This window comes from Notechis scutatus, chromosome 11 (assembly GCF_049901735.1).
Source record: "Notechis scutatus isolate UNSWTSFEM ecotype Mainland chromosome 11, rNotScu1.2, whole genome shotgun sequence".
NCBI lineage: Eukaryota > Metazoa > Chordata > Lepidosauria > Squamata > Elapidae > Notechis > Notechis scutatus.
The window spans coordinates 9132597-9139309 of NC_142019.1; positions in this window are offsets into that span (position 1 = coordinate 9132597).

The window sequence follows — 6713 nt, forward strand, 5'->3', positions numbered from 1 at the left end:
GCTAAACGTTTGTGATGGTCCTGCCAGCTGTATGAATTTACTTTGCACATTAGATTTAAATTAGATTAACAGAGTCGGAAGGGACCTTGTAGGTCATCTAGTCCAACCCCCCGCCCAAGCGGGAGACCCTACACCATTTCTGACAAATGGCAGTCCAATCTCTTCTTGAAAGTCTCAAGTGATGATGCTCCCACAACTTCCGAGGGCAACTTCTGCTCCATTGGTTGATGGTTCTCACTGTCAGAAAGTTTCTCCTTATTTCCAGGTTGAATCTCTCCTTGTTCAGTTTCCATCCATTATTCCTTGTCTGGCCTTCAGGTGCCTTGGAGAATAGCTTGACGTACCCCCTCCTCTCTGTGGCAGCCCCTCAGATATTGGAAGACAGCTATCCTGTCTCCCCTGGTCCTTCTCTTCACTAGACTAGCCAGGCCCAGTTCCTGCAACCGTTCATCGTATGTTTTAGCCTCCATAATCATCCTGGTTGCTTTTCTCTGTACTTCTTCTAGAGTCTCAACATCTTTTTTATAATGTGGTGAACAAAACTGGATGCAGTGCTCTAGGTGTGGTCTTACTAAGGCTTTATAGAGTGGTATTAGTACCTCTCTTGATTGTATCCCTCTGTTAATGCAACTAGGGCAGGGGTCCCCAACCACCGGGCCGCGGACCGGTACCGGGCCGTGGAGCACTCTCTACCGGGCCGCAAAGAATTTTTTTTTTAAAAAAATGGCGGCTTTCTTCACCTTCGGTGAATGCTGCTGGGATCGGGGATCAAGGACACAAATGAAAGAAGGGGAGGGAGGAAGCAACCGAAGCCTGTCCTTCTCTCTGGGTCAGCTCTCTCAGTCGCTCTCTCGCTCCTCCACCAGCCCAGGAAGAAACTGCTTCAAAGAAGCGGGGGGCTTTTCCTGTCGCCGCAGCGCCTCCGAAGCGCCCGTTTCTCCCCCCACCCCACCCCGTCCGCCCGCCCGCGCGCGGTTCAACCAGTGCTCCGTTCTGCCTGCCTGCCTGCCTTCGTTAATGGTTGAATCGGAACAGCTTCGGCTGAGTAAAAGAGGCGAATAGTTATTATTCTCAGCCGAAGCTGCTCCCAAACAACCAGAAACTAAGGCAGGCAGGCAGGCAGGCAGAACGGGACACTGTGGATTGAAGCGCGCGCGGGCGGGCGGGCGGGGTGGGGGTGGGGGTGAAACGGGCGCTGGAATAGCTGCGGCGACAGGAAAAGCCCCTCCCCGCTTCTTTGAAGCAGTTTCTTCCTGGGCTGGTGGAGCAGCGAGAGAGCGAAGCCTCCTTCTCTTCTCTCCCCCCCCCCGGTCCTTGCAAAAATTTTCTGCTTGAAACCGGTCCCTGGTACAAAAAAGGTTGGGGACCACTGAACTAGGGGATTGCATTAGCTTTTTTGGCTGCTGCTGCACACTGCTGGCTCATATTTAGCTGGTTGTCCACTAAGACTCACAGTTACTGCTATTGAGCCTGGTTTCACCCAGTTTATATGTGTACTTTTGGTTTTTCTTGCCTAAGTGTAGGACTTCACTTTTCTCTACATTGAATTTCAGTTTTTTAGAATTTTGCAGTAACCTTTCCCTGCCACGCCCACCAAGCCACGCCCACAGAATCGGTGGTAAAAAATTTTGAATCCCACCACTGACGTACAGTAAGCCGGGAGGACAAAAGGCAGGAATCTAGTCTACAAGATCCTTTTAGGGGACAGATAAGGAAGGGAGATAGATAAGAAGAAACCAAGTCATTAAGGAAACAACGACAAAATGTCACCAGAACAGAAGAGAATAACGGAGTTGGAAACGGGCCTTGGAGATCTTCTAGTCCAGTGGTCGCCAACCACTGGTGGTCCACGAGAAAATTTTGGTGGTTCACAGAGAAATGTCCCCCCCCCCCCCAGCAATTAATCCAGGCTGCATGGGAACACAAGGCTGTGCTGCCCACATGGCCTGTGGGAACACAAGGCTTGCATTGCTTGCCTTGTGAACAACACAAGGTAGTGAGGGGAGGGGGGGAAAGAGCAGAGGGGGGGAACTTGCCCCACTCACCCCACACGCCTTGCCTGGCCACCGGGCTGCTTCTTTCCGCTTCTTCTTCTGCTTTTGGCTGCACGAAAGGAAAGCAGCCAAAGTCTTTCTTTCTCTCCCCCAAACTCCGCCAGAAATGAGTCTTTGGGGCCCTGCAAGGCCTCCTGCTCCAAGAGGCTGTTGCGGCATGGCAAATGTCACAAAGACTCACTTCTGGCGGAGCTTGGGGGAGAGAAAGAAAGACTTCTGCTGCTTCTGCTGCTTTCCTTGCATGAAGCCAAAAATCCTCCCCCCCCATTCTAGTCCAACCCCTTGCTCAAACCGAAGACCCTATACCATTTCAGACCAATGACCGTCCAATCTCTTCTTTAAAACCTCCAATGTTGGAGCATCCACAATGGGATGATCTTGAAATTTCTCCCAGACGTATGTCCCGAAGGTGCTTTTCCAAAAAAATCCAACTGGGTTTTCTTGTTCTTTTCCTTGAAAACATTTCACTTCTCATCCAACAAGCTTCTTCAGTTCTTCGGGAATGAAAGAAACTTCTTGGATGAGAAGCAAAACATCATCAAGAAAAAAAACCAAGAAAGTCTAGTTGCCTTTTGATAAAGCACCTTTGGGGCAACCCTGACCTGCCTGACTGAGAATCTGCGTAGACTCTCTGATGTATCTTATACTAATGAAAATCAAGACGGGGTTTGTTTGAGTTTCTTTCTAACTCTTTCCCCATCTCGGATCTGTGTATTCCTTCCTGAAGCACCTCCTCTTTGACGATAACCTCCTTTCTTCCTCCTTTAATGGTTCTGTAGGAAGAAAAACGCTGTCCAGTTCCAAGGTGGGAGAGAAGCACACCAGAATTCTTTCTATTCATTCAACCAGGGGTGGGATTCTACGGTTCAGACCGGTTCTATAGAACCGGTTGTTATGATTCTGCCCAGTTAGGACAACCGGCAAATGGTGCCCATGGCTGATCCCACCCCACCCCTTCCTGCCCACTCACTCCTTACCTGGCATGCGTGCCATCAAACTTGCCTGCTAAGTTGCTATTTTTCTTTTTCTTTTTTTTCCTGACCATTAGCTGTACTGCTGTGCTGGGAGATTTAGATTAGTTAGAAATCAGGAAATAGTTGGATTTCAAAATTAAGCTCATTTTCATGTTCCTCGGGGTGGAATACATTCAAAAAACGACATGGTTTTCGTGGGCGAGCTTTTCCTGTGGAGTTATCCCAAGGCCTATCTCAAAGTGGCGAAAGAACTGAATGTATAGGAAAGAACTCAATTTACAGGTATACATAACTTTTGAATCTGACCTCGGATTTCAAAATTAAGCTCATTTTCATGTTCCTCGGGGTGGAATACATTCAAAAACGACATGGTTTTCGTGGGCGAGCTTTTCCTGTGGAGTTATCCCAAGGCCTATCTCAAAGTGGCGAAAGAACTGAATGTATAGGAAAGAACTCAATTTACAGGTATACATAACTTTTGAATCTGACCTCGGATTTCAAAATTAAGCTCATTTTCATGTTCCTCGGGGTGGAATACATTCAAAAACGACATGGTTTTCCTGCGCGAGCTTTTCCTGTGGAGTTATCCCAAGGCCTATCTCAAAGTGGCGAAAGAACTGAATGTATAGGAAAGAACTCAATTTACAGGTATACATAACTTTTGAATCTGACCTCGGATTTCAAAATTAAGCTCATTTTCATGTTCCTCGGGGTGGAATACATTAAAAAAACGACATGGTTTTCGTGGGCGAGCTTTTCCTGTGGAGTTATCCCAAGGCCTATCTCAAAGTGGCGAAAGAACTGAATGTATAGGAAAGAACTCAATTTATAGGTATACATAACTTTTGAATCTGACCGGATTTCAAAATTAAGCGCATTTTCATGTTCCTCGGGGTGGAATACATTCAAAAAACGACATGGTTTTCATGGGCGAGCTTTTCCTGTGGAGTTATCCCAAGGCCTATCTCAAAGTGGCGAAAGAACTGAATGTATAGGAAAGAACTCAATTTATAGGTATACATAACTTTTGAATCTGACCTCGGATTTCAAAATTAAGCTCATTTTCATGTTCCTCGGGGTGGAATACATTCAAAAAACGACATGGTTTTCGTGGGCGAGCTTTTCCTGTGGAGTTATCCCAAGGACTATCTCAAAGTGGCGAAAGAACTGAATGTATAGGAAAGAACTCAATTTATAGGTATCCATAACTTTTGAATCTGACCTCGGATTTCAAAATTAAGCTCATTTTCATGTTCCTCGGGGTGGAATACATTCAAAAAACGACATGGTTTTCATGGGCGAGCTTTTCCTGTGGAGTTATCCCAAGGACTATCTCAAAGTGGCGAAAGAACTGAATGTATAGGAAAGAACTCAATTTACAGGTATACATAACTTTTGAATCTGACCTCGGATTTCAAAATTAAGCTCATTTTCATGTTCTTCGGGGTGGAATACATTCAAAAAACGACATGGTTTTCGTGGGCGAGCTTTTCCTGTGGAGTTATCCCAAGGCCTATCTCAAAGTGTCGAAAGAACTGAATGTATAGGAAAGAACTCAATTTATAGGAATACATAACTTTTGAATCTGACCTCGTATTTCAAAATTAAGCTCATTTTCATGTTCTTCGGGGTGGAATCCATTAAAAAAACCAAATGATTTTCGTTTGTGAGCTTTTCCTGTGGAGTTATCCCAAGGCATATCTCAAAATGGCGAAAGAACTCAATTTATAGGAAAGAACTCAATTTATAGGAATACATAACTTTTGAATCTGACCTCGTATTTCAAAATTAAGCTCATTTTCATGTTCTTCGGGGTGGAATATATTAAAAAAACCACATGATTTTCGTGTGCGAGATTTTCCTGTGGAGTTATCCCAAGGCATATCTCAAAATGGCGAAAGAACTCTATAGGAAAGAACTCAATTTATAGGAATACATAACTTGTGAATCTGACCTCGGATTTCAAAATTAAGCTCATTTTCATGTTCTTCGGGGTGGAATACATTCAAAAAACCAAATGATTTTCGTTTGCGAGCTTTTCCTGTGGAGTTATCCCAATGCATATCTCAAAATGGCGAAAGAACTCAATTTATAGGAAAGAACTCAATTTATAGGAATACATAACTTTTGAATCTGACCTTGGATTTCAAAATTAAGCTCATTTTCATGTTCTTCGGGTGGAATACATTCAAAAAACCACATGGTTTTCGTGTGCAAGGTTTTCCTGTGGAGTTATCCCAAGGCATATGTCAAATTGCCGAAAAGAAAATTTATAGGAAAGAACTCAAATTATAGGAATACATAACTTTTGAATCTGACCTCGGATTTGAAAATTAAGCTCATTTTCCTGTTCTTGAGGTGGAATACATTCAAAAAACCACATGGTTTTCGTAATGCGAGGTTTTCCTGTGGAGTTATCCCAAGGCATATGTCAAATTGCCGAAAGAAAATTTATAGGAAAGAACTCAAATTATAGGAATACATAACTTGTGAATCTGACCTCGGATTTCAAAATTAAGCTCATTTTCATGTTCTTCGGGGTGGAATACATTCAAAAAACCAAATGATTTTCGTTTGCGAGCTTTTCCTGTGGAGTTATCCCAAGGCATATCTCAAAATGGCGAAAGAACTCAATTTATAGGAAAGAACTCAATTTATAGGAATACATAACTTTTGAATCTGACCTTGGATTTCAAAATTAAGCTCATTTTCATGTTCTTCGGGGTGGAATACATTCAAAAAACCACATGGTTTTCGTGTGCAAGGTTTTCCTGTGGAGTTATCCCAAGGCATATGTCAAATTGCCGAAAGAAAATTTATAGGAAAGAACTCAAATTATAGGAATACATAACTTTTGAATCTGACCTCGGATTTGAAAATTAAGCTCATTTTCCTGTTCTTCGGGGTGGAATACATTCAAAAAACCACATGGTTTTCGTGTGCGAGGTTTTCCTGTGGAGTTATCCCAAGGCATATGTCAAATTGCCGAAAGAAAATTTATAGGAAAGAACTCAAATTATAGGAATACATAACTTTTGAATCTGACCTCAAATTTCAAAATTAAGCTCATTTTCATGTTCTTCGGGGTGGAATACATTAAAAAAACCACATGATTTTTGTGTGCGAGCTTTTCCTGTGGAGTTATCCCAAGGCATATCTCAAAATGGCGAAAGAACTCAATTTATAGGAAAGAACTCAATTTATAGGAATACATAACTTTTGAATCTGACCTCGGATTTCAAAATTAAGCTCATTTTCATGTTCTTCAGGGTGGAATACATTCAAAAAACCACATGATTTTCGTGTGCAAGCTTTTCCTGTGGAGTTATCCCAAGGCATATCTCAAAATGGTGAAAGAACTCAATTTATAGGAAAGAACTCAATTTATAGGAATACATAACTTTTGAAACTGACCTCGGATTTGAAAATTAAGCTCATTTTCATGTTCTTCGGGGTGGAATACATTCAAAAAACCACATGATTTTCATGTGAGAGCTTTTCCTGTGGAGTTATCCCAAGGCATATCTCAAAATGGCGAAAGAACTCAATTTATAGGAAAGAACTCTAATTCTAAGCAGTTCGGAGAACCGGTTGTTAGAAGAAATTACTGGCCTAATCCTGTAAGGAAGGCAGGAAGGAAACATTCTGGTGTTGCTTACAGAAACTGCCTCTCCATTAACCCTTA